Source organism: Doryrhamphus excisus, unplaced genomic scaffold, assembly GCF_037039965.1.
Source record: "Doryrhamphus excisus strain RoL-2023G ecotype Guam unplaced genomic scaffold, RoL_Dexc_Guam_v1.1 HiC_scaffold_24, whole genome shotgun sequence".
Taxonomy (NCBI): domain Eukaryota; kingdom Metazoa; phylum Chordata; class Actinopteri; order Syngnathiformes; family Syngnathidae; genus Doryrhamphus; species Doryrhamphus excisus.
Genome location: NW_027621862.1, coordinates 8,085,736 through 8,112,491, shown reverse-complemented (window position 1 = coordinate 8,112,491; position 26,756 = coordinate 8,085,736). Strand labels below are relative to the sequence as shown.

Below are 26,756 nucleotides of genomic sequence, written 5' to 3'. Positions count from 1 at the left end.
TTCCTTTTTGAGAGTTTCTGGAAGTTTGCTTTCAATGGATTTTGTGACAAGAGGATTTTTGATAGCATCCGTGCTTCCAAGGTCACTCAGGTCCTGAAGTGCCTTCTCCACAGTTTGAATCAGCTCCACTATCTTCCGTGGCTGAGTACTCCTGACAGCTGGCATTTTTTGTAACTCTTCCACAATTTCAATGGCGATGGAGGTTTGGTTGCCATAGCGATTACCCAGGACACGGAAGATGTCATCAGCAGTGTTGTAAGTGGTGAGCTGCAGATATCTTGTGATTTTATCATCAATACTGTCCAGCAGCTGAATCTTCTTCACCTCTTTTGAGCCGGTTGGCTCCCCCTGCTTTTGAAGTGCTTCCCAGTCTTTCCTCCATCTGTAAAAGTCACGTTTGTTGCCAGTAAACTTGGGGAGGGCTGTTGGTTTTAACTTTATGGATGGGGTGGAATTACTCAAGTTAATCGATGACTGCATTTGTCTTTCAGCATCATCCTTTATCCTTGCCTGTATGACATCAGCCTTTCTAGACACCAACATGGGGATGTGGAGATCAAGCTCTTTTAGACGACATTGAAATTCATGCTGTGCATCTGGAGGGACCCATTGCTGCCACTGCCTGTACGCTTCCTTTGCAGTTTTTGCCAGCCCCTTCAGGTGGTTGAGCATGAAATCATACGCCTCCTGGCTGATGTCTAGCCGAACAGCAGCAACACGCTCACACTCCTCTTCTGCTGCCTGGACTGCGATTGACATCTCAATCCTTCCAAAGTTGGCCCACAGAACTTCCTGGACTATGCTTTTTGTCTCTTTTAGCTTCAGCTCACACTCTTTTGCAGTTTTTTCCAGATCGGCTTTTTGCTGATTGGTTAACACAGCTTCTTCACCTGCGTCCAACTCCGCCTCCAGCTCTGCAATAAGTCCAGCCTCCACATCATCATTTGCCTGCATGACCTTTCCAGCCTCAATTGTGAGTTTACTGTAGCTGTCCCTGAGCTCCTCTTCAGACATATCAGCATATGTTCTTGTTATACTGTTAACCAGGCGAGAAAACATTCTCTTGGCTGTTGTCCTCTCCACTTTAAGTTGCTCCACAGCTTTTCCACTCGCTTGGTCCATGTCTCCACCTGCTGGTCGTTCACAGAAGTCCAACTCTTTTGATGCCTTAACGTCTTTCTTGGTGATGCCTTTTCCCAAGCTGACTGTTTGCTTGTTTCCCGCCAGGACTCCAGGTTTTTCCTCTAGCTGATCCAGCTGGAGCTCCCGGATTTCCACTCTCCTGGCTGTCCCGTTTCCCGGTCTCCCGGTTTTTCACTGTCAAGTTCCCTTTGGGTTTCATACAATCCCCACTTGAAGGGGATGAGCCATCTACCCAGAGGTGTAGGAAGCGTATTCACTCAATAAATAAGCGGCTTGTCCTGTTTTGCATCTTTCATTTTCACTTGCAATTTAGGGTGCAGTTTGCCACTTGAAATTAGGTGAAAAACCTTTCAATAAAAAAAAAAGAAAGAAACACATTTAAATTCTGTGCAAAGTCACAAATCCATGCCTCACAAATTACTGCAAAAGAGAATAAGCAAATTAGGCTTTACTATAATACCAGGTAAGCATGAATCAGGTATGAATTCCACCACTTCCCATATATTTATTGCTGTTTTTATTTATATATTATATTTTAATGTGTTCTTAAATTATTAATACACATGAATTAATTCTTAATTTTAACTGTGATTGTACACAAGAAAAATTTGCACAATATAACTCAGCCATGCTTTCTCTTAATTGCCCTTAGCATTAAATAAAATTAAATAAAATTCAGTTAGCTTTCAAATCACATTTCCAAACCAAAGTGAAATAAACGTACTTAATACATACGCAACAATATAAGCTAACTATTTACACCCATCACAATTTCAACCACATTAAATCAAGTTAACCACTATACCAACAAGCGTTTAACACATCAGTGCACGTGAGCATTAAACAAGCCACACACTAGACGCCGTGGCTAAGCTATCGTTAGCACCGATTCTTCACACTGAAACAGTTTGGCGTCTTACCGGCTGCCTCTCTGGTGTTTGTAGATGCTCTGATTTTTATGGCGACTTACAAATGATAGTGAAACAGTCTCTGCCTGGTGCCGCTGTTTGCTTGATTGCTTCACCTGCGCTGGTGTGCGCCACTTATTCCGGTCCGGCCACGATTGATGTCACGAAGGTTCCTCCTCCCATTTTGTTGATGTGTCTAAATCTCAAGTTTGACTTGACACCCATAGTGTCCCCACATCATGCCATGTGTCTATTTGCCTTAAGACATGAGTAAATTAGCTTAAATGCTAACATGCTAATGGTCATCATGTTAGCACCAAGCAAGAGAGTCCTTTTTCAGTCGGGTCTAAAAGTGGGGGCAATGTGAAGCTGTGTCTGTGCCACCTACTATGTTGCTGTGTCCCTGGTCCAGTGTGTTCCCATCTTGGGTTGGAATGTCCCCATGCTGGTAACGGATGAGGAATACAGTCCGTTGATGAGGATAAGCAGGATGGATTTCAGTGGTTAAAGTCTCCAGCTACCATGAAAATGGTCATGGGCCACGAGCCTGTTCTGAATTCCCCTTTGGCCAATCGACACCACATCAGCTCAGCAGCATTCCTTGTTAGTATAGTGGACAGTATCTCCGCCTGTCATGTGGAAGACCGGGGTTCAATTCCCCGGCAGGGAGTTCCTCTTTTGTATGTCACAATGTCACGTTGAACCTCGAGTCGGATTGCGGTTGCAACAACCAGTCCGGTTAAACAAACCCTTCTCATTAGAACAAAACCTTTCTTAATCTTCTTCTCAAGGTGTTCAGGTGTCTTGTACAAACTGACGGTCTTTTGCTGCCAAATCATTCCAGTCGTGGATAACGGAGCTGACCAGGAAAATGCCAGCTGTGGGATTTCAACCAGAGCCTCCTGAGCGTAAGGAACCTTAATCTGGCGCCTTCGATCACTCATCCACCCAACCTAAAACGGTGCCCTGATCAGGAAAAAAAAACTGTGACCTTGTGAGGTTCACTGACAACAGAGGACACTCAAAAGGAGCCGCACGATGTTGATAAGGGAGGTCTGAATTTAATTGATTTAGTCTTGAAGAAACAGGCACTGAGACTAAACGTGCTCAGAAAATTTCTGGATCCAGATTGTCGGGCTCCCTGGAAGGAGTTTTTCCTGAAGGATCTGGGTGTATTAAATAATTTTGGTGTATTTAATCTTTGTCTGTTGCCCCCCAGCCCAGTGCTCGGGGTCTTCCCGAACTTTGTAAGGGAAGCCTTACAGGCGTGGGCCGCTTTGAGGCCTTTTGCTGTGGCAGTTCCTGGTTCATGGATTGATTTGTGTAAAATGCCTCTCCGATTCAATCCAGACCTCCTCTCTTCTCCCTCCAAAGAGAGGACAAAGATGATGGGAGAGTCGATGGAGAGAGCTGGGTGAACAGTTGTAAAGGATATTTTTTCACCTTTTGGGGATTGGAACATTGTCTTTGTCCGGAGAAAATTTGTTATGTCGAGAGTGGTGTTTAGAAGAAAATCAGTTTTGGTGTTGTTAAACTCATTTAAAGAGCACCTGTTCAGATGGTGGGGCACCCTGCTAACAGGTGGCAAACCTCCTGATGTGGGCTTCGCCCCCCTTGATTGACCCTGAAAACGTCCAATCTCAGAAGCTAAGCAGGGGCGGGCCTGGTTAGTACATGGATGGAATACAAGGACAATACAAGGGAATACAAGGGCAACAGGACAATCCCTTGGTACTTCATGGAAACGATGTGAGGTGCCTGGCTTTTAACGAGAAGTGGAAAGACTTGTGTAGCCCCTCACACAAACCATGTGTCTTCCTCCCATGCACATGTTGCCAGCTGATCCTTGACATCAGCAAAATTTTGGTTCTAGGACAATGGGGTCACCTGGCCCCATTGGTCTTTTCCAAGCAGTCACGGTGGCCGAGAGGTTAAGGCGTTGGACTCGAAATCCAATGGGGTTTCCCCGCACAGGTTGGAATCCTGTCTGTGACGCTTTGGCTGGGCATTTGTTGCCGCCATGCTGTTTACCTTGTGGTGGAGTACTGTTGGTTATGAGGGCTGGGGTGTTGTCCTTTCGCGGCCCGCGTTCTCTACAATGGTGGTCTAAATTTTGGGTAGAGGATAATGGGGTCCACTGTCCCCATTGATCTGCTTCTTGCAGTCTCGGTGACCGAGAGGTTTGTTGCCACTCTGCTTTGACATTTCTTTACCTCTCCCCGGAACCATAAACTCAGACTTGGAGGTGCAGATTGCTCATTCCAGCTGGTTCTTTTTCGTCTGCGAGCAAAGCTTGAATTTCATGTGGGTGTTGTCCTGGCGGGAGAAACATTTTAGCTTGTGTCGGCACGGCTACCGTGACAAAAGCCCATTTTCCTTTCCAGTAAATGTGCATCAGCTGAACACTTTGCAGACCTAATGCTGTGAACATTTTGGGAACTCAAGGTCTGGTCCTCCATCCTGTTTGTGTCTGATTGTAACATGATATGCATCAGGATTCTGTATGTCACCTCCCAACAGCACTTGTCTGGTCTTAATATGTAATTGGCTGTGTTGTCGTGATCGATGTTGATGAAATCAAGAGAACAAAGTCACCCCTTTACAAACTATTTGCCAACTCACAATGTAAACAGCAATTGTGCTGAAAACTGGGATTGAACCAGGGACCATTAGATAGTCAGTCCAACGCTCTCCCAACTGAGCAATTTCAGCTGCAAAGGGGTTTCTCTGCTTTTTCAGTCTGGGCTAAAAGTGGGGGTAGGGTGAAGCTGTGTCTGTGCCATGCACTATGTTGCTGTGTACCTGGTCCAGTGTGTTCTCATTTTGGGGTGGAATGTCCCCATGCTGGTAAAGGGTGGGGATTACAGTCCGTTGATGAGGATAAGCGGTACAGTGGAGTTCACTGGTTGAAGTCGCCAGGTACCATCAAAATGGTAATGGGCCACGAGGGTGTTCTGAATTCCCCTTTGGCAGAATTGGCTAAATGGCCGTACAAAAAGCACCATACTTGGAGCCTGTGGTCAATGTCAACAGTTGGGCTAATTCAGTTCCGTTGAGACGGTGATTATGTACCAAGTCAGTTACATATGTCAGTCAGGATTTGGTCGAGGTTGTTGTATGGTTTTGGCATGGATAAGGCTATGTATCTAAATTTAGGAGGAGTCCATGGTCTGTAAACATACTGAAGTACTCCCCCTGCTGTTGCGGAACTTGCGGGACCTTGCATTTCCCCACTGAGGGACGAATAAAGGCATATCTTATCTTCTACCATAGGGTAGGCTTTTGGCAAGAAGTAGGATTCTTAATCCTATTCCTATTCCTTGTGTGCTATTGTAGTCTCTGTCACGCAATTGGTCAGCGCGTTTGGCTGCTAACTGAGAGGTTGGTGGTTCGAGCCCACCCAGGGACTCTCAATTCACACGTGTTGGACTTTGGACTCCCTCCCTTGTATGAACATTTTTCCCCATTGGCGAACTGTTTTTGTGTTGGTGCCAGATGCACAGCTGGCGCTGTGGCTAAGCTGGTCAAAGTGCCTGTCTCGTACTGTATCTTCAATTATACAGAATTATTGAGAATGGCGTTTACCCACAGTCCTGGAAGATCGCAATGTTGCTTGGTCGAAAAGGGTTACTTAAACACGTTATTCCTTGTGTGCACGGTCATCTCCTTGGCCTTCTCGGTTTTGAGGATGAAGGAGCAGAAATCTTCTGGCATACTGTACTTGACCACAGAAGGAGGATAAAGGAAGTAGGTTTAACATTTCAGTGAAGGGGCCTACCTTCACCGCCTGAACAGGGACTTGAACCCTGGACCCTCAGATTAAAAGTCTGATGCTCTACCAACTGAGCTATCCAGGCCTTTGTTGACTCAGGACAACTCACAACGTAAAATCTTCTGGCATACTGTACTTGACCTTGCAGAGATGAGCGCTTCTTCTCTGGCTCTCAACAAAGGCGTTCGCATCTTTCCCCTCTCCTCCCTATCCCTTATCTTCCCTTCTTCTTTTGCGTTCATCAAAGAGTAAAGCTGGTGTCCTGGTTTGCAATGCCTCGATTGTTACACCAGAAGGTGCGAGTCCCATCCAAAACAAAGGGCATGCTGGAAGCATAGCATGCGTTAGTATGTGAACAGAAGTTGGCAGGGTGTGAGTCTCTGCGGCGCAATCGGTCAGCGCGCTCGGCTGTTAACCGGGAGGCTGGTGGTTCGAGCCCACCCAGGGACGTTCTCTGGAAGCATCAGTGTCACTGTTCATTCATGTTTGTGCTCCACTCTCGCACAGCACTTGTGTGGGTCCCAATTGGCAAACTGTGTGTCAATGACTTTTCAAAAGCACATTACAGCTTCCATGGTCCAACACATTTGATCAGAAGTTAGGTTGATCAAGTCGCAGATTTCAGTTTGTTTCTGCAAAGGTCTGGTGAAACACAGAAGCTCTGCATGCTTTTGCAAAAGCGCCAGCCAGGATTATAGATTAAGAGATGACGGAATGCTTTTATGTTAAAAGGAATCAAGTCAAACCCCATCAACTGGTAAGCGGCGGCCCGTAAGAGAAGACACTGTATACTGTTGTGATTTTTTGACAGACATGTCGAGTAAACAGGAGATCCTGGGTTCAAATCCCAGCAGTGCCTTCTCTGTGTTTCATCAGCTCCTATGCTGTTATTTAAAAGAAATGTTGTTCTTGTTCTGTTGAATAAATACCCATCATTTCTGATGTCATATGTAGTATACATGTCACATGTACTGCAATGCTCCCTACAAAGACAATACCCTTGTGTATTTGGACATTTGCAGGTTTAAGAAAACAGACCACTTTGGCCAAATATCTTCTGGACAAAAGAGTGGTCAGACAAGACAAAGTTTGAGCCAGTCACCTGAACATTAGACTTTTGATCTGAGTGTCCGGGATTCAAGTCCCTGTTCAGGTGACCAGTGATAGGGTCTGAGGTTCACTTGCAAACGCCTCCTTTTTGCCCACAAAATACAAAGGCAACAGGACAATCCCTTGGTACTTTATGGAAACAATGTGAGGTGCCTGCTTTTTAACTAGAAGTGGAAAGACTTGTGTAGCCCCTCACACAAACCATGTGTCTTCCTCCCATGCACATGTTGCCAGCTGATCCTTGACATCAGCAAAATTTTGGTTCTAGGGCAATGGGGTCACCTGCCCCATTGGTCTTTTCCAAGCGGTCACAGTGGCCGAGAGGTTAAGGTGTTGGACTCGAAATCCAATGGGGTTTCCCCGCACAGGTTCGAATCCTGTCTGTGACGCTTTTGGTTGGGCATTTGTTGGTCCTTTCGCAGTCTGCATTCTCTACACTGGTGGTCTGAATTTTGGGTAGAGGATAATGGGGTCCACTGTCCCCATTGATCTGCTTCTTGCAGTCTCGGTGGCTGAGAGGTTTGTTGCCACTCTGCTTTTGACATGCTGTTTTCAGCGGCCTTGTCGAGGGTGTTTCACAGGTGGGTGGTGTGATGTTGGATATTGGGGCCAGTGGGTTGTCGCCGTTTTGTTGTTCCTGGAGCACATAAAGAATAGTGGCCAGTACGGGGGGTCGAACCCATGACCGTGGCGTTATTAGCACCACACGCTGACCAACTGAGCTAACCGGGATAGCAGCAGAGAGCTGCTGGAATAACGAGGCGCTACGAAACGCGTATCGGGCGGAGCCGCTCCGACCCACACGTCGGCTCCAAATCCCACCTCCCGGGGCTCTTCCGGCACAACTCCTCCCTCCCTGCTCCAGCAGTGGAGCGCCGTCTGACGACATCGGGAGTGTCGTCCCCAGTGGTTCAGTGGTAGAATTCTCGCTTGCCAAGCGGGAGGCCCGGGTCCGATTCCCGGCCAATGCAGTATATCTGAGCTTATACCTTTCTTTATAGCTCATGTTGAAAAAGTACAAAGGCTCTTTTCCTGGGAAAGGGCAGAATTCAGAATGACACCTGAAACGTAACAGACCGGACCACCCGAGAGTTAAAGTGGTTGGTAGTTCGAGCCCACCCAGGGACTCTCAATTCACGCATGTGTTGGTCTTTGGACTCCCTCCCTTGTATGAACATTTTTCCCCATTGGCGAACTGTTTTTGTGTTGGTGCCAGATGCACTGCTGGCGCTGTGGCTAAGCTGGTCAAAGTGTCTGTCTCGTAAACAGGAAATCCTGGGTTCAAATCGCAGCAGTGCCTGGGTGCTTGGTCAGTGAAACTTTGGCAGATGATTTCTGAACCATGTACTTCTTTTTGTCACTTGGCCTTCAAGAACGAATTGATGTTGCATCCACAGCTGACGTGATTGTTGTGGATCCCATTACGCCAGAAGGTGCTTGAATCCAAAGAGTATGACATTGTGATGTGTTGTCATTCAGCACCACTTTGCAGAGGCTCATCCACTTGACAGTTGAATTTTTTTCTTTTACAGTGTGTCCCCACGTGGCATTGGTGGTTCGGTGGTAGAATTCTCACTTGCCAAGCGGGGGCCGCGCGCGTGTTGTTGACATTTGCTGCCAGCCAATCAGGATGCGACACAGACGTCAGACAAGCAAAGAGACTCGCCTGCCACGTGGGCATGATTACCATTACCATTACCATCTATCAGGAATGGCAACTGAATTAGGAATCAATGCCAGAAACCTGCCACAGGATTTCAGATAATGTTTTGATGCAGACTGGCCATGATGCCTTTGATTAATTAAATCAATTAATCATTCATTCATTCATTTTCTACCGCTTTTTCCTCACGAGGGTCGCGGGGGATGCTGGAGCCTATCCCAGCTGTCTTCCAGTCGCCAGCCAATCACAGGGCACATATAGACCAACAACCATTCACACTCACATTCATACCTATGGACAATTTGGAGTCACCAATTAACCTAGCATGTTTTTGGAATGTGGGAGGAAACCGGAGTACCCGGAGAAAACCCACGCATGCACAGGGAGAACATGCAAACTCCACACAGAGATGGCCGAGGGTGGAATTGAACCCTGGTCTCCTTGCTGTGAGGTCTGCGCACTAACCACTAGACCGCTGTGCCATTAATTAATCAATTAAAATTAATTAAACCATTACCTGTGAGAGGTAAGGTACACCATTGCACTAAACATTGATAGAATAGTTAGTAATGGAGTTAGTAGTGAACAACTAACAATGCTTGTGGGGATTTTTTTTGGTTTTGGACATCTTTCAGATAAATAAGCATGCAAACTGACCCGGGAACATCATGGCTGTTCCTGACAAATGAACATAACGGGAGGGTTAAGATGACTACACTTCCAAAGTTCTCAGCTATGACTGAACCTCTCGCTCCTTTGTTCCCTGAGAAACTAGGTTGGCTGTGGAATTGATCAAAGAAGACCACATCAATTAAAAAAAATTAAAAAGTGATATCTTGGCCGAAAAAGGCCCGATTAGCTCAGTCGGGAGAGCATGAGACTCTTAATCTCAGGGTCGTGGGTTCGAGCCCCACATTGGGCGGTTCAGCTCTTTTGGTGATACAGACCTGGTAGACCCAAATGAGTAGTGAGGGTGTGCTGGGAACGTCTGGCAGAGTCTCCCGTTCGTCGAGTCTTCAACTCTCACCTCTGGCAGAGCTTCACCTGCATCCCGGGGGAGGACCCGGGATATTGAGTCCGAATGGGCCATATTCCGTACCTCCATTGCTGAGGCGGCTGACCGGAGCTGCGGCCGCAAGGTGGTCGGTGCCAGTCGTGGCGGCAGGCAGCGAACCCGATGGTGGACACCAGAGGTCAGGGCCGCCGTCAAGCTGAAGAAGGAGTCCTATCAAGCATTGATGGCTTGTGGGACTCCGGAAGCAGCTGACAGGTACTGTCAGGCCAAACGGTTCGCGGCTTCGCCGCTTGTCCAGGCAAAAACTCGGGTGTGGGAGGAATTCGGTGAGGCCATGGAGTACGACTTTCGGTCGGCTTCGAAGGGGTTCTGGCAAACCGTCCGGCGCCTCCGAAAAGGGAAGCAGTGCCCAGTCCACACTGTTTACAGTGGAGACGGGGCCTGCTGACCTCGACTGGGGATTTGTTTTGGTGAAGTAGGTGCAGACACATCGATTAAAAAATGAAAATACAAAATATACAGAATGCAGTATAAATATATGTACGCAGTCTGTTTTTTGTTTGTTATTCCGGAAGTGCAGTCTGATTGTTTTTCCTAAGAGTCCAAACTGAGCGTTAATTTAACGCATATAGAGTGTCAAAGTGGCAGGGTGAGGCAGAGGTGGGGTGTGAACAGTGTCAGGGGGGGGATTCCGGGCCTTGCTGATGAGGCTGACAGCAGACGGGAAGAAACTGTTCTTGTGGCGTGAGGTTTTTGTCCTGATGGACCGCAGCCTCCTCTCAAAGAGACTGTGTCCGGGGTAAAAAAAAAAAAAAAATCTAGCAAGACAGCCTCAAGGTCCAAAAGTGTTAAGGCAGTCCCATAGTGTCCCCACATCATGCCATGTGTCTATTTGCCTTGAGACATGAGTAAATTAGCTTAAATGCTAACATGCTAATGGTCATCATGTTAGCACCAAGCAAGAGAGTCCTTTTTCAGTCGGGTCTAAAAGTGGGGGCAATGTGAAGCTGTGTCTGTGCCACCTACTATGTTGCTGTGTCCCTGGTCCAGTGTGTTCCCATCTTGGGTTGGAATGTCCCCATGCTGGTAACGGGTGGGGAATACAGTCCGTTGATGAGGATAAGCGGGATGGATTTCAGTGGTTAAAGTCTCCAGCTACCATGAAAACGGTCATGGGCCACGAGCCTGTTCTGAATTCCCCTTTGGCCAATCGACACCACATCAGCTCAGCAGCAGTCCTCGTTAGTATAGTGGACAGTATCTCCGCCTGTCACGTGGAAGACCGGGGTTCGATTCCCCGACGGGGAGTTCCTCTTTTGTATGTCACAATGTCACGTTGAACCTCAAGTCGGGTTGCGGTTGCAACAACCAGTCTGGTTAAACAAACCCTTCTCATTAGAACAAAACCTTTCTTAATCTTCTTCTCAAGGTGTTCAGGTGTCTTGTACAATCTGACGGTCTTTTGCTGCCAAATCATTCCAGTCGTGGATAACGGAGCTGACCAGGAAAATGCCAGCTGTGGGATTTCAACCAGAGCCTCCTGAGCGTAAGGAACCTTAATCTGGCGCCTTCGATCACTCATCCACCCAACCTAGAACGGTGCCCTGATCAGGAAAAAAAAACTGTGACCTTGTGAGGTTCACTGACAACAGAGGACACTCAAAAGGAGGCGCACAAAGTAGGGTACTTGCACACATGTTGACAGCAGAGTGGCGCAGCGGTAGCGTGCTGGGCCCATAACCCAGAGGTCGATGGATCGAAACCATCCTCTGCTATGGCTTTGCTCTTTACGTGTCCTTTGAAGAGCTTGCAGATGTATTGTCTTTGTTACTTAGCTGACCTGGTCCAGTAAAGAGTTCACGCTTCCTTTACTGCTGTTCTCGATGCATTTATTGCTCTTGAGTGCATTCACACGCCATTGCGGGACATTGAAGCATCGTGAAACACCGCAACTGTCCTCACTTGTCCATTGTCACTCTTATGGACTTGAAGAATCCCAGCCAGTTTCCGTTCGTTTCGGGGAACCTCCTCCTCTTTGACGATCACCACATCTCCAACTTGCATGTTTCTTCTTGGCGTATGCCCTCTTTGTCTCAGAGCAATGTTGGTCAGATACTCCTTCCACCATTTGTTCCAGAACTATTCCGACAAATATTGCAATTATCTCCATCTCATTTTAGTATACAAGTCCATCCATCCATCCATTTTCCTCCGCTTATCCAGGTCCAGGTTGCGGGGGGCAGCAGTCTTAGTAGGGAAGCCCAGATTTCCCGGTCCCCGGCCACCTCCTCCAGCTCCACCGGGAGGACACCAAGGTGTTCCCAGGCCAGCTGCACTGCAAAAACTGCAGATCTGACCAAGTGTAATAATCTTATATTTAGATTAGAAAATCTACTTGAACTTGTTTTAAGTATAAATGGATTATCTAGTGCTTTGTAAGGAAGATCATTTGACTTAATTCAAGTAAATGTCACTTGCCTTGTCTTGATAAGCATTTTTGTCTTTGTTAGAGTAATTTTTGACTAGATACAAGGCACGTCTGTAAACATCCACTAAAGTCTTATTTTAAGTACTAGCAACTCAAGACAAAAACATCTAATTTCAAGCATCAGCTGTGGTTAACATTTCCCCAGCAGGTACATTCAGGCAAAAACAGAGGCTTAAATTGTTTTCATCTCTTTTAATTATTATCACACAGACTATTATCTGGTCTCTTTAAGGAAGAGATGTCTATATACAATTTTTTTGTATATAATTTTAAAATATTGGCCAAAAAAAAATAATACAATTTTCTTAAATTGTTCACATATGTTGACCTGCTATACATCATAACGCCTCACCATGGACCTTTCCCGAGTTTACCACTTGTATTTACAAATTCTCTGGCTTTTAATGTCAAAATTTCAGCTGTTAAAGTGTGAATTTCCTACTTCACGAGGACATCCAAATGCATCACGAGCCACACGCCCAAATTAGCAGTTGTGGCTAGCGGACCTTATGGCATCAGTTCACCAGAGAGCCAAGGTGGGGCAGCGACCGAGCAAGGTAAGGTAGAAATTCAATGTAGTTAAACATCAGCTAACCAAGATAATTGCCAGTCAAATTAGAAAGGCATAGGGGATGTATGGAGGGGTGCTCCAAATATAACAAGTTGACAGAATAACTTAATGAACTGTTAGCTGATTTAACTTTGTTAAGCTAGCTCGCTAACTGCAAAACCTGTTTTGCTAGCTAGCTGCCTCGCTGATGGGGTGTGTACAACGAATGTAGCTAATTAGTCTCATGTAAATAAACTGTCTGTAGCTTATACCAGGTCAACTGACATTAATATCATTCCTTTTTCCTTTGGTGTTCAGTAATTTTATCTGTTAAAACCTAGCTAACATTAAGGACTGCCTCAAGTCGCATGGCGCGAAGGGGATTTGATATGGTAAGGAAGGTTAACATTAGCCAGTCGGTTGCGAGTCTCAGCAATGGTGTCTTTATAATTTACATGACATTTACCTTGTAAGAGCCTACCCTCAGCGCATATTTTTAGACACACATAGACTGATGTTAATAATAACTCAGTCTGGGCTCTTTTCAAACAATTGTAGTCTGTTACTGCGCTTACCAAGCAAGACTCATGTAAAATCATTAGCATTGATGTAACTTTAATGTACAAGGGCAACATAATGGTGTTAGAAATATGCTTTTGGTAAATGATCTCTTCTCACATGTTACAGCTGCAAATATTACCAATGAGGTACTACCCTCATCAACACGAGAAGACCTGAGGGACCTTCTACCTGGGCCAGAGAACTTCCTCAGACGAAAGTGCATTTGGGCAACATTACATCCAGAGGTATGGATTTACTGTGAATTAATGAATGAGGTGTATCACAGACAAAATATGAATTGGAAAATTTGGATAAAATGCGTGATTTCACAAGTAGTGCTAGAAATGCACATGAATAGCATTTTTTCTTGACAATTTGCAAATTTCTGTGTGAAATTGAAATTAATACTGTGGTGATATCAATCTATCATTAAACACATATAAATAATAAATAAATAAAATAAATAAATTACACTTATAAATATGTACACATATTTTATTTTAGATCAGAGTGCATCAACTGAGAACACTGATCCCCTAGAGGACACGCCCACAGACCAGGATAGTGATGACACAGGTAAATTGGTAAAGTTGTCTCTACACGTGTTATGTACTGAAGGTCCAGACTGAGGTACTGAAGGACAGTATTCACGAGCGTGACCTTACTCATTCCTACAAGAAGGCAATAGCTGAATGGGAAGAATTCATCAAAAAGTAGAGTAAGCCAAAAATGCACAGGTTTGTGACCAGTGTGACCAAAAATGGTTGATTCATGTTTGATTTGCCAAAATGTCACGGTACAATTTGTTGTTTGGTTTTAGTCATTTTGATTGAAACTCACTTCTAAATTTGTTATGAAATGCACGTTTAGGGTTTTGGGCTGGGTTTAGACCCCTCTGAAGACAATCTTTACCTTGGTCCTTGTCAATAAAAGCATGTTTTTTTTTCTGAGAGCATTGTCATGTTTCCTTATTTTAAGAGCATGTGGTCTTATTTAGCAACCTAAAAACACGAATTTCATAAATCTTGTTTTAAGTCATTTGATGCTAAAAAAATACCCTAGTTTTGAGTGATAATAAGCTTCTTTTGCATTAACCAAGCTTAACTAGATTGCTGGAAATTAGTCTTTGTGATCTTATTTCAAGATTTTATGTGCTATACTGACAGTCGAACAGACTGACTTGTTTTAAGACATCTTAGCAAGTGAAATTCACTTACTGCACTGGCAGCCAAATTTGCTTGTTTTAAGCACAAGCATGCTTATATCTAGAATATTTGGCCTTAAAATTGACAGGGCATTTTTGCAGTGTGTGAGACATAATCCCTCCAGCGTGTCCTAGGTCTGCCCCGGGGCCTTTTCCCGGCTGGGTATGCCCGGAACACCTCACCAGGGAGGCGTCCGGGAGGCATCCGGACTAGATGCCCGAGCCACCTCAACTGACTCCTCTCGATGTGAAGGAGAAGCGGCTCTACTCTGAGCCCTCCCGGATGACTGAGCTCCTCACCCTATCTCTTAGGGTGAGTCCAGCTACCCTACGGAGGAAACTCATTTCAGCCGCCTGCGTCCGAGATGTCATTCTTTCGGTCATGACCCAAAGCTCATGACCATAGGTGAGGGTGGGAACATAGATCGACCGGTAAATTGAGAGCTTTTTTAACCACGACGGTCCGTTACAGTGACCGCATTACTGCCGAGGCTGCGCCGATCCGTCTGTCGACCTCACGCTCCCACTTTCCCTCACTCGTGAACAAGACCCCGAGATACCTAAACTCCTCCACCTGGGGTAGGACCTCATTCCCAACCCGGAGGGAGCACTCCACTCTTTTACGACTGAGCACCATGGCCTCTGATTTGGAGGTACTGAGTCTCATCCCAGACGCTTCACACTCAGATGCAAACCGTCCCAGTAAGCGCTGAAGGTGACAGCCCGTAGAGGCCATAAGAACCACATCATCTGCAAATAGCAGAGATGAGATTCTAAGGCCCCTGAAACAGATTCCCTCAACACCTTGGCTGCGCCTAGAAATTCTGTCCATGAAAACTGTGAACAGAATCGGTGACAAAGGGCAGCCTTAGCGGAGGCCAACGTTTACCGGAAACAGGCTTGACTTACTACTGACAATGCCAACCAGACTCCTGCCCCGTTTGTACAAGGACCAGATAGCACGTAGCAGCGCGCCACCAATCCCCCCCAAAGTACGCCACGAGGGACACGGTCGAATGCCTTTTCCAGATCCGCAAAGTACATGTGGACTGGTTGGGCAAACTCCCATACACCCTCCAGCACCCTCGTGAGGGTGTAGAGCTCGTCCAGTGTTCCATGACCAGGACGAAAACCGCATTGGACCTCTTGTAACAGACGTTCGACCAACGGTCGTACCCTTCTCTACAGCACCCTGGAATAGACTTTCCCAGGGAGGCTGAGGAGTGTGATCCCCCTATAGTTGGAACACCCACTCCGGTCACCCTTCTTGAAAAGGGGGACCACCACCCCGGTCTGCCAATCCAAAGATACTGTTCTCGACTTCCACGCAATGTTGAAGAGACGTGCCAGCCAAGACAGTCCCTCAACATCCAGAGCCTTGAGGAATTCCGGGCGGAACTTGTCCACCCCGAAGCTTTGCCACTGAGGAGGTGACAGAGGAGGAGGAACCGTACCTCGCCCAGATGTGGGATACCGGGGCCTCACCCTGGAGCCAGGCCCGGGGGAGGGGCTCGCAGGTGAGCGCCTGGTGATTGGGCCTTCACCCCCAGCCACATGGGATCTCCCCCTCGTAGACCCACCACCTACGGGGGCAAGCATAAGGGTCCGGTGCATTATGTGTTGGGTGGCGGTCAAGGGCGGGTGCATGGGTGACCTGGTCTTCGGTGGCCAAAAACTGGTTCTTGGGACATGAAATGTCACTTCTCTGGTGGGAAAGGAACCTGAACTTGTGCAAGAGGTTGAGATTTTCCGACTAGACATAGTCGGACTCACCTCGACGCACAGTTTGGGTTCCGGAACCAAACTCCTCGAGAGGGACTGGACCTTGTTCTACTCTGGAGTTGCTGCAGGGGAGAGGCAGTGAGCTGGTGTAGGCTTATCAATAGACCCCCGGCTTGGTGCCTCTGTGTTGGAGTCAGCCCCGGTGAATGAGAGGGTAATTTCTCTACGCCTTCGGGCTGGGGAAAAGGTCCTAACTGTCATTTGTGCGTACGCGCCAAACGGCAGTTCGGAGTACCCGGTCTTTTTGGAGTCCTGGTGACTCTGTCGTTCTACTTGGAGACTTCAACGTCCATGTGGGCAATGACAGTGTGACCTGGAGGGCCGTGATTGGGAGGAACGGCCTCCCTGATCTGAACCCGGGAGGTGTGATGTTATTGGACTTCTGTGCGAACCACAGTTTGTCCATAACTAACACCATGTTCGAACATAGGGATGTCCATAAGTGCACTTGGCACCAGGACACCCTAGGCTGCAGGTCTATGATCGACATTGTAGTCGTGTCATCAGACCTGCGTCCGCATGTTCTGGGCAGGTGGGTGAAGAGAGGGGCTGAGCTGTCAACTGATCACCACCCGGTGATGAGTTGGGTTAGATGGCGGGGGAGGATGCTGGACAGACCTGGTAGACCCAAACGAGTAGTGAGGGTGTGCTGGGAACGTCTGGCAGAGTCTCCCGTTCGTCGAGTCTTCAACTCTCATGTATGGCAGAGCTTCACCTGCATCCCGGGGGAGGACAGGGATATTGAGTCCGAATGGGCCATGTTCCGTGCCTCCATTGCTGAGGCGGCAGACCGGAGCTGCGGCCGCAAGGCGGTCGGTGCCAGTCGGGGCGGCAGGCCCCGAACCCGATGGTGGACACCAGAGGTCAGCTGAAGAAGGAGTCCTATCCAGCATTGATGGCTTGTGCGACTCCGGAAGCAGCTGACAGGTACTGTCAGGCCAAACGGTTCGCGGCTTCGGCACTTGTCCAGGCAAAAACCCGGGTGTGGGAGGAATTCGGTGAGGCCATGGAGCACGACTTTCGGTCGGCCTCGAAGGGGTTCTGGCAAACCGTCCGGCGCCTCCGAAAAGGGAAGCAGTGCCCAGTCCACACTGTTTACAGTGGAGACGGGGACTGCTGACCTTGACTGGGGATTTGTTTTGGTGAAGTAGGTGCAGACACATCGATTAAAAAATGAAAATAAAAAATACACAGAATGCAGTATAAATATATGTACGCAGTCTGTTTTTTGTTTGTTATTTCGGAAGTGCAGTCTGATTGTTTTTCCTAAGAATCCAAACTGAGCGTTAATTTAACGCATATAGAGTGTCAAAGTGGCAGGGTAAGGCAGAGGTGGGGTGTGAACAGTGTCAGGGGGTTCCGGGCCTTGTTGATGAGGCTGACAGCAGACGGGAAGAAAGTGTTCTTGTGGCGTGAGGTTTTGGTCCTGATGGACCGCAGCCTCCTCTCAAAGAGACTGTGTCCGGGGTAAAAAAAAAAAAAAAACTAGCAAGACAGCCTCAAGGTCCAAAAGTGTTAAGGGAGTCCCATAGTGTCCCCACATCATGCCATGTGTCTATTTGCCTTGAGACATGAGTAAATTAGCTTAAATGCTAACATGCTAATGGTCATCATGTTAGCACCAAGCAAGAGAGTCCTTTTTCAGTCGAGTCAAAAAGTGGGGGCAATGTGAAGCTGTGTCTCTGCCACCTACTATGTTGCTGTGTCCCTGGTCCAGTGTGTTCCCATCTTGGGTTGGAATGTCCCCATGCTGGTAACGGGTGGGGAATACAGTCCGTTGATGAGGATAAGCGGGATGGATTTCAGTGGTTAAAGTCTCCAGCTGCCATGAAAACGGTCATGGGCCAGGAGCCTGTTCTGAATTGCTCTTTGGCCAATAGACACCACAGCAGCTCAGCAGCAGTCCTCGTTAGTATAGTGGACAGTATCTCCGCCTGTCACATGGAAGACCGGGGTTCGATTCCCCGACGGGGAGTTCCTCTTTTGTATGTCACAATGTCACGTTGAACCTCGAGTCGGGTTGCGGTTGCAACAATCAGTCCGGTTAAACAAACCCTTCTCATTAGAACAAAACCTTTCTTAATCTTCTTCTCAAGGTGTTCAGGTGTCTTGTACAATCTGACGGTCTTTTGCTGCCAAATCATTCCAGTCGTGGATAACGGAGCTGACCAGGAAAATGGCAGCTGTGGGATTTCAACCAGAGCCTCCTGAGCGTAAGGAACCTTAATCTGGCGCCTTCGATCACTCATCCACCCAACCTAAAACGGTGCCCTGATCAGGAAAAAAAACTGTGACCTTGTGAGGTTCACTGACAACAGAGGACACTCAAAAGGAGCCACACAATGTTGATAAGGGAGGTCTGAATTTAATTGATTTAGTCTTGAAGAAACAGGCACTGAGACTAAACGTGCTCAGAAAATTTCTGGATCCAGATTGTCGGGCTCCCTGGAAGGAGTTTTTCCTGGAGGGTCTGGGTGTATTAAATAATTTTGGTGTATTTAATCTTTGTCTGTTGCCCCCCAGCCCAGTGCTCGGGGTCCTCCCGAACTTTGTAAGGGAAGCCTTACAGGCGTGGGCCGCTTTGAGGCCTTTTGCTGTGGCAGTTCCTGGTTCAGTTCCCCTTGATTGACCCTGAAAACGTCCGATCTCAGAAGCTAAGCAGGGGTGGGCCTGGTTAGTACATGGATGGAATACAAGGACAATACAAGGGACTACAAGGGCAACAGGACAATCCCTTGGTACTTCATGGAAACGATGTGAGGTGCCTGGCTTTTAACTAGAAGTGGAAAGACTTGTGTAGCCCCTCACACAAACCATGTGTCTTCCTCCCATGCACATGTTGCCAGCTGATCCTTGACATCAGCAAAATTTTGGTTCTAGGACAATGGGGTCACCTGGCCCCATTGGTCTTTTCCAAGCAGTCAGGGTGGCCGAGAGGTTAAGGCGTTGGACTTGAAATCCAATGGGTTTCCCCGCACAGGTTGGAATGCTGTCTGTGACGCTTTGGCTGGGCATTTGTTGCCACCATGCTGTTTACCTTGTGGTGGAGTACTGTTGGTTATGAGGGCTGGGGTGTTGTCCTTTCGCGGCCTGCGTTCTCTACAATGGTGGTCTAAATTTTGGGTAGAGGATAATGGGGTCCACTGTCCCCATTGATCTGCTTCTTGCAGTCTCGGTGACCGAGAGGTTTGTTGCCACTCTGCTTTGACATGCTGTTTTCATTACCTCTCCCCGGTCTTTCAGCGGCCTTGTCGAGGGTGTTTCACAGGTGGCTGGGTGGTGTGATGTTGGATATGGGGGCCAGTGGGTTGTCGCCGTTTTGTTGTTCCTGGAGCACATAAAGAAGAGTGGCCAGTACGGGGGGTGAACCCATGACCGCGGCGTTATTAGCACCACACGCTGACCAACTGAGCTAACCGGGATAGCTGCAGGGAGCTGCTGGAATGACAAGGCGCTACGAAACGCGTATCGGGCGGAGCCTCTCCAACCCACACGTCGGCTCCAAATCCCACCTCCCGGGGCTCTTCCGGCACCACTCCTCCCTCCCTGCTCCGGCAGTGGAGCGTCGTCTGACAACGTCGGGAGTGTCGTCCCCATGCAACTGGGAGCCAGTCGCCTTTCGTCAGCGGAGAGTAGTCACCGTCTACGCCTGTGGCTGTGCCTGTACTGTGGGAGTCTTACACACAATTTCCCGCTGTCAATCACCCAGTTGATTGACAGTTGATTTTTTTCTCTTACAGTGTGTCCCCACATGGCATTGGTGGTTCAGTGGTAGAATTCTCACTTTCCAAGCGGGGGCCGCGCGCGTGTTGTTGACATTTGCTGCCAGCCAATCAGGATACAACACAGACGTCAGACAAGCAAAGAGACTCGCCTGCCACGCGGGCATGATTACCATTACCATTACCATCTATCAGGGATGGCAACTGAATTGAGAATCAATGGCAGAAACCTGTCACAGGATTTCAGATAATGTTTTGATGCAGACTGGTCATGATGCCTCTGATTAATTAAGTTAATTAATTAATTAAAATTAATTAAACCATTACCTGTGAGAGGTAAGGTACACCATTGCACTAAACATTGATAGAATAGTTAGTAATGGAGTTAGTAGTTAATAACTAACAATGCTTGTGGGGATTTTTTTGGTTTTGGACCTCTTTCAGATAAATAAACATGCAAACTGACCCGGGAACATCATGGCTGTTCCTGACAAATGAACATAACAGGAGGGTTAAGATGACTACACTTCCAAAGTTCTCAGCTATGACTGAACCTCTCGCTCCTTTGTTCCCATAGGAACTAGGTTGGGTGTGGAATTGATCAAACATCGAGAAGACCACATAAATTAAAAAAAAAAAAAAAAGTGATTTCTTACCCGAAAAAGGCCCGGTTAGCTCAGTTGGGAGAGCATGAGACTCTTAATCTCAGGGTCGTGGGTTCGAGCCCCACATTGGGCGGTTCAGCCCTTTTGTTGATACATCTTAAAAATTTTTTCCTGTGGAAAATTCTGCAACATGCGGAAAACATTTCATTCGAAGTACACAAAAACAAATCCCATTCTTGTATGACCACAAATGGTAGAGTGCTCACTTCGCATGTGAGATGAAGTGGAATCGATGCCTGCATTCTCCAAATGTTATAGTATGCCTTTTTCTTGCCAAAAAAGCATTCTCAATCTCCCACATCGTACCGGATACTTGGATTAATTGCATTCTAATGATGTTTCCTAAAAACACAGGTGGTGTCAAAACTGGTGCATTTGTACAGTCCGATGAGGATGGGATTCAAACCCATGCGTGCAGAACACAATGGATTAGCAGTCCATCACCTTAACATCTCGGTCACCTCATCTCCTTTGTGGACATGGTCTTGTTGACTCAAAATGACACATCTTAATTAGTGTTTTGGTGTTGCAGAAATTGCGGCAGCCTTCTTGTGCAGCGGGGGGATTTAACTCAAAGGCTAGAGTTCTTGCTCTACATGCAAGAAATAGCGGGTTTGATACCCGTATTGTTGAAATGATATGTTATGGCTTTTTTTCCCAACAAAAGCGTTCTTGATCTCCGACATCGTACCTTATACTTTGATTCATTGCATGCTAATAATGTTTACTAAAAATACAGGTGTGGTCAAAACTAGTGTATTTTTACATCACCACACTTCAAGTGGACAGACAATCTTGTCTTTTCAGACAATCCAATTACAAAAGCAACACACACCTGCCATGACCCTGAATCGGCCGGGGTTGCTGCGGCCACAACACAGAGTAGGAACCACTATACAATTACGGCTGTGAGCTATGCTTTTCTGGGCAAGAACCATAAACTCAGACTTGGAGGTGCAGATTGCTCATTCCAGCTGGTTCTTATTCGTCTGTGAGCATAGCTTGAATTTCATGTGGGTGTTGTCCTGGCGGGAGAAACATTTTAGCTTGTGTCGGCACGTCTACCGTGACAAAAGCCCATTTTCCTTTCCAGTAAATGTGCATCAGCTGAACACTTTGCAGACCTAACGCTGTGAACATTTGTTGTATGTCACCTCCCAACTGTACATGTCTGGTCTTAATATGTAATTGTCTGGCTGTGTTGTCGTGATCGATGTTGATGAAATCAAGAGACCAAAGTCACACCTTTACAAACTATTTGCCAACTTACCTTCATGGGAAAGGGAACATCAAGAGGTCCCACCAAATGGTTGACCCTAGGAGGTTACCTCGCATGGGTGTGACAAACTGTGCCAGAAGAATGGGTGTGTAGACTAACCCCCATACATGAGGGTGGCATCGGGGGAGTGACATGAATGTCTCTATTCTATTGTAATATAATTCATTTGCATGCTATGGAGTGTAAAAGTTCCCGCCAAGAGACCACTCTTGGCCAGACACCTACAGGCCGCCATGCATACTGTGTGTTGTCTGGCCCCTTTGTTTTGCAAAGGTAATAAAAACTGTCAGAGTTATGTATTTATTTCAGGCATTCTCTATCCTACTTAGGATGATAGAATTTTTTCCACAACAGACTCAAACCCACGCCTCATTAGAGACTGCAACCTGAATGCAGCGCCTTCGACTGCTCGGCCATCCTGACCCTCCAGAGCCCACTTTTTAAAAGGCATTCATACACTCTGCGTGGTTATTATGTTATGTTAGTGTCAGGTTCAAACTCCTGTGACACTTGTAAAAACACTTAATTACAGAAGAGACAGACAACAATATTCAAAGTTGCTCGCAGCGAGGAGAGTGAAACAACATACCCAATGCTGCTCCACTCTGAGTATGCCATTCATGCTCCTCTCTTTTTATTTTCTTTAGGAGGTCCCTAATACATGGTCGTGCAACTCTAAGGGGAGGGGGAAGCAAGCAGTTGCACAAGCTGTACTTGTTGTCTATGTGTGTGTGTGTGTATGTGAGAATAATTACTTTTTGTGCATGAGTTCTTGTCTTGGCACGTTTTGCATGATGAACAGGAACATCTTCAAGGTCACTGCTGGCATTCCCAGACACCTGCAAGATTAGTGGTGTTGGCAGTAGCTGGTCAGCATCATGGAATGTTCCTGCTTCAAAACACTCAAGACTATTGTCTATTGTCTAAGCAAACGGATATAAGGGTGATAACTTAACACTATAATAATTGTAATTACATTTTATTCTAACAGTTAGTCCAGATGAACAGCCTAGTTATTTGTGTCAGTCCCAGGGACCATTTCTAGACCCTTGTGTGACACTTGTGTTGGACTCTTTTGGAGAGCCCTTGCATTCTTCCCAATTGGTAAACCCTTTGTATCGGTGCCAAATATATGGGATACTCCCCCTGCTGACCGAATGACACACGACAAATGGCATCGTCTCAACGTTGGAGCAGTTTATGTCTAGAAGAGTAAAGGCAGCATTGCCAGGGTGACTTGCTCGGCTGGCGCTGTGGCTTAGCTGGTCAAAGTGCCTGTCTTGTAAACAGGAAATCCTGGGTTCAAATCCCAGCAGTGCCTAGCTGCTTGGTCTGTGAAACTTTGGCCGCTGATTTCTGACCCACGTACCTCTTTGCATCACTTGCCCTTCAAAAACGAGTCAATGGTGCATCCACAGCTGACATGATTGTTGTGGATCCTGTTACGCGAGAAGGTGCTTGAACCCAAAGAGGATGACATTGTGATGTTTTGTCATTCAGCAGCACTTTGCAGAGGCTCATCCACTTGATAGTTTAATTTTTTTCTCTTACAGTGTGTCCCCACGTGGCATTGGTGGTTCAGTGGTAGAATTCTTGCTTGCCAAGTGGGGGCCGCGTGTGTGGTGTTGACATTTGCTGCCAGCCAATCAGGATGCGAGAGAGACGTCAGAGAAGCAGAGAGACTTCAGAGAAATGAAGTCAGTGTTTTCAAATCCCGTCTAAGCCATCAGTCAAGTCACTGTTTTCTTCTCCACAAGATTATTTTTTCCAATTAATCTCTATATCATTACAAACTATTGCTATCTGTCACGCCCTGTGTGGGTTTGCACGTGACAGTTTATGTTTGAGTTCCCGGTCTAGGTTTTGGTTTCCATTTAGAACTCTTTTTGTGTTGGACTTCCTCTTTTGCCTTGTCTGCCTTAGTTGCCATAGTTACCCACACCTGTCCCTAATTTGTGTATCTATTTAGTTCAGGTGTGTGCGTCTCCCTGTGTGGGATCATTGTATAGTTTGTCCGTCAGCTAGTTGAGTTGCCTTTTCCTGCTGCTGCAATTAATGCATGAAATAAATATTATTTACCTGCATTTGGTCCTGCTCTCTGCATCCTGGGGTCGCACCTCAACAAAGACATGCCGTACCGTGACACTATCAGGCTTATATTGATACCAGTGCTTGAAATAAAATACAAAATCAATGCAATGTAACAAAGAATATTAATTTATCAGGTTGCCACACTCAAGAACACTCTCAATAATAATAAAAAATAATAATAATCTACATGTAAGCAGTTATGAATAACAAATATATTGTTCACTTATTTTGCCGTCTTTGTTTCTCCTTTTCATAGAAAGGAGAGGCTTGGAAATCCCTCCAGCTCATCTCTTCTTTTTATCCTGTGCTCTCTATAGATGGAGAACACTTTGGCTGGGCAGTAGATGGATGTGGGGGCTTTTCGGGCCCAGCTTCAGCTGCATCCTGCAGAAGCACTTTCGGACAGGGGGTGGAGGAGATTCCTCCCTCTTCCTCTTCTTCTGCTGTTTTTCCTCCACCCTCTTTCTTGTCTCATCCAGCTCTTCCTGGAAGAAGTCTGTTTGACTGAACTCTTTAAACGGCATCTTAGGGTCTGTCAGACCTTCTGCAGCAATAAGAGTATCTGACTGGGCCTTGTTGATAAAAGTCATGTGTTGATGTCCCATCCGCTTGATATTTTGAGGTGGTGAAATAACCATCGCTGCAGGCAGTGTCACGACAGGCACAGCAGTGGTAGTGCTTAGCAACTACCAAAGCTGCTGTGTAGGTTGCAGTTTCTCTGGGCTGGTATTTAGTGAAGATGATGTGTTGAGAAATTTACTGTTGTGTTTTATGTATTTAGAAATGTGCAATTTTGTTGGATGCAGCATGCTGTTGGGGTCTTTGCTAGTGTTTATCTAGGAGATCATCAATTGTGGACTTCATTGGAGTCGGCCAGCGCTTGTGGTCCAACAGAAATACCCTCCCTCCAGTCTTCACTCGTCCAGTTGGGGCAGCAGTTGGAGAAGTTTGGATGGGCAATCTTTTTTGGGCTCTAAGCAAATAAAACTATGAAAAACACATTTGTAATTTGGTTCAAACAAGATGCAACTATGAGAACAAAGGGACACATTATTAAGTTTTTACCTGGCTTTGCTTTGGCTGAAGCTCAGTAAGAGAAATTTCACAAATAATTCTAACATACAAATAACTGTTGCTAATGCTAATAGGTATACTACGTGTAATAGGTATACTCCGGCGGTGTCAGGTTCAAACTCCTGTGACAACTCACACTTGTATTTAAACACTTAAATACAGAAATACAGAAGAGACAGACAACAATATTCAAAGTTAAGATTAAGATATTAAGATTAAGATATGCCTTTATTCGTCCCTCAGTGGGGAAATTTGTATTGCACAGCAGCAAGAGTACAGAGTCAGTTAAGCAGTACAAAATACACAATATAGAAAAATAAACAATATAAACAGCCCAAGTATTAACAGAAATCAACAGTTTTTCCCAGAGTTATATACAATACAGTATGTAGATAATATGAAACCAGATGAGATATATGACCAGTCTATACACTGAGATCCTGTTAGAGAGTTAATATGAGGCATTATGGAAATACTTCACATAGAACTTAGTATATTGCATTAGAGCCCTTAATATTGCACATGGAGGTTTATCAGATATTGCACAGTGAATGGGGTCTGGAGTAACTATACTGACTAAAAGCAAGTATTACACAGATGTTCAACATCCCAGGTGAGAAACCAGCTCCGGAAAACCAAGGCGAGGAAGGCGGCGGGACCAGACGGCATCAGCTCCAGGCTCCTGAAGTCCTGCGCGGACGAGCTGTGCGGGATTGTTGAGCACATCTTCAACCTGAGCCTGAAGCTGGGGAGGGTGCCACAGCTGTGGAAGACATCCTGCGTGGTTCCTGTCCCCAAGACGCCGCACCCCAAGGACCTCAGCAGCTACAGGCCGGTGGCACTTACATCACACCTGATGAAGACCCTGGAGCGGCTGATCCTTGACCATCTCCGCCCCCTGGTGGGTCCTTCGATGGACCCGCTTCAGTTTGCCTATCAACCTGGCACTGGGGTGGACGACGCCATCATCTTCCTCCAGCACAGAGCGCTCTCTCACCTGGAGAAACCTGGGAGCACGGTGAGAATCATGTTCTTTGATTTTTCCAGTGCGTTCAACACCATCCAGCCAGCACTTCTGAGGGACAAGCTGGAGCACACAGGGGTGGACCTGCACCTCACATCGTGGATACTGGACTACCTCACTAACCGTCCACAGTATGTGAGGACACGGGACTGTGTGTCCGACACGGTTGTCTGCAGTACGGGGGCTCCGCAGGGAACGGTCCTGGCTCCGTTCCTTTTCACCCTCTACACAGCAGACTTCTCCTACAACACACCAACCTGCCACCTGCAGAAGTTCTCTGACGACTCTGCAATTGTTGGCCTCATCACAGATGGGGACGACTTGGAGTACAGAGGACTGACACGGGACTTTGTGGATTGGTGCCAGCGGAACTGCCTCCAGATCAACACGGGGAAAACCAGAGAGCTGGTGGTGGATTTCCGCAGGCGCATCCACTCTCCTCCAACACCAGTGAACATTCAGGGAATCGACATTGAGATGGTGACATCTTACAAGTACCTGGGTGTTCATCTCAACAATAGACTGGACTGGACTCATCACACGGAAGCACTTTACAGGAAGGGCATGAGCAGACTCTATCTGCTCAGGAGACTGAGGTCTTTTGGAGTGCAAGGGGCACTCCTCAAGACGTTCTATGACTCTGTTGTGGCTTCAGCCATTTTCCAGGGAGTGGTCTGCTGGGGCAGCAGCATTTCGGCTGCGGAT

The 26,756-nt window shown here is 46.8% G+C and overlaps 1 long non-coding RNA gene and 12 other non-coding genes across 13 annotated transcripts; 10 read left to right on the top strand and 3 right to left on the bottom strand.

Moving 5' to 3' along the window:
- Positions 1-3,964: 3,964 nt before the first annotated feature.
- trnas-cga (transfer RNA serine (anticodon CGA)) lies at positions 3,965-4,046 on the top strand. The gene has a single exon. It is a non-coding gene; the product is annotated as a tRNA-Ser (tRNA).
- Positions 4,047-4,690: 644 nt separating this feature from the next.
- Positions 4,691-4,763, bottom strand: trnav-gac (transfer RNA valine (anticodon GAC)). Its single transcript has one exon. It is a non-coding gene; the product is annotated as a tRNA-Val (tRNA).
- A 1,072-nt stretch (positions 4,764-5,835) lies between these two features.
- trnak-uuu (transfer RNA lysine (anticodon UUU)) lies at positions 5,836-5,908 on the bottom strand. The gene has a single exon. It is a non-coding gene; the product is annotated as a tRNA-Lys (tRNA).
- A 291-nt stretch (positions 5,909-6,199) lies between these two features.
- Positions 6,200-6,273, top strand: trnan-guu (transfer RNA asparagine (anticodon GUU)). The gene has a single exon. It is a non-coding gene; the product is annotated as a tRNA-Asn (tRNA).
- A 967-nt stretch (positions 6,274-7,240) lies between these two features.
- On the top strand, positions 7,241-7,322 carry trnas-cga (transfer RNA serine (anticodon CGA)). Its single transcript has one exon. It is a non-coding gene; the product is annotated as a tRNA-Ser (tRNA).
- Positions 7,323-8,159: 837 nt separating this feature from the next.
- Positions 8,160-8,233, top strand: trnat-cgu (transfer RNA threonine (anticodon CGU)). The gene has a single exon. It is a non-coding gene; the product is annotated as a tRNA-Thr (tRNA).
- A 1,212-nt stretch (positions 8,234-9,445) lies between these two features.
- On the top strand, positions 9,446-9,518 carry trnak-cuu (transfer RNA lysine (anticodon CUU)). Its single transcript has one exon. It is a non-coding gene; the product is annotated as a tRNA-Lys (tRNA).
- Positions 9,519-10,847: 1,329 nt separating this feature from the next.
- trnad-guc (transfer RNA aspartic acid (anticodon GUC)) lies at positions 10,848-10,919 on the top strand. Its single transcript has one exon. It is a non-coding gene; the product is annotated as a tRNA-Asp (tRNA).
- Positions 10,920-12,639: 1,720 nt separating this feature from the next.
- On the top strand, positions 12,640-13,727 carry LOC144895257 (uncharacterized). The gene is made up of 3 exons (XR_013625753.1): positions 12,640-12,656; positions 13,337-13,455; positions 13,715-13,727. It is a non-coding gene; the product is annotated as an uncharacterized LOC144895257 (long non-coding RNA).
- A 5,389-nt stretch (positions 13,728-19,116) lies between these two features.
- Positions 19,117-19,197, top strand: trnas-uga (transfer RNA serine (anticodon UGA)). The gene has a single exon. It is a non-coding gene; the product is annotated as a tRNA-Ser (tRNA).
- A 1,386-nt stretch (positions 19,198-20,583) lies between these two features.
- trnak-cuu (transfer RNA lysine (anticodon CUU)) lies at positions 20,584-20,656 on the top strand. The gene has a single exon. It is a non-coding gene; the product is annotated as a tRNA-Lys (tRNA).
- A 312-nt stretch (positions 20,657-20,968) lies between these two features.
- On the bottom strand, positions 20,969-21,050 carry trnas-gcu (transfer RNA serine (anticodon GCU)). Its single transcript has one exon. It is a non-coding gene; the product is annotated as a tRNA-Ser (tRNA).
- A 2,059-nt stretch (positions 21,051-23,109) lies between these two features.
- On the top strand, positions 23,110-23,183 carry trnat-ugu (transfer RNA threonine (anticodon UGU)). The gene has a single exon. It is a non-coding gene; the product is annotated as a tRNA-Thr (tRNA).
- The last annotated feature ends 3,573 nt before the right edge of the window (positions 23,184-26,756 follow it).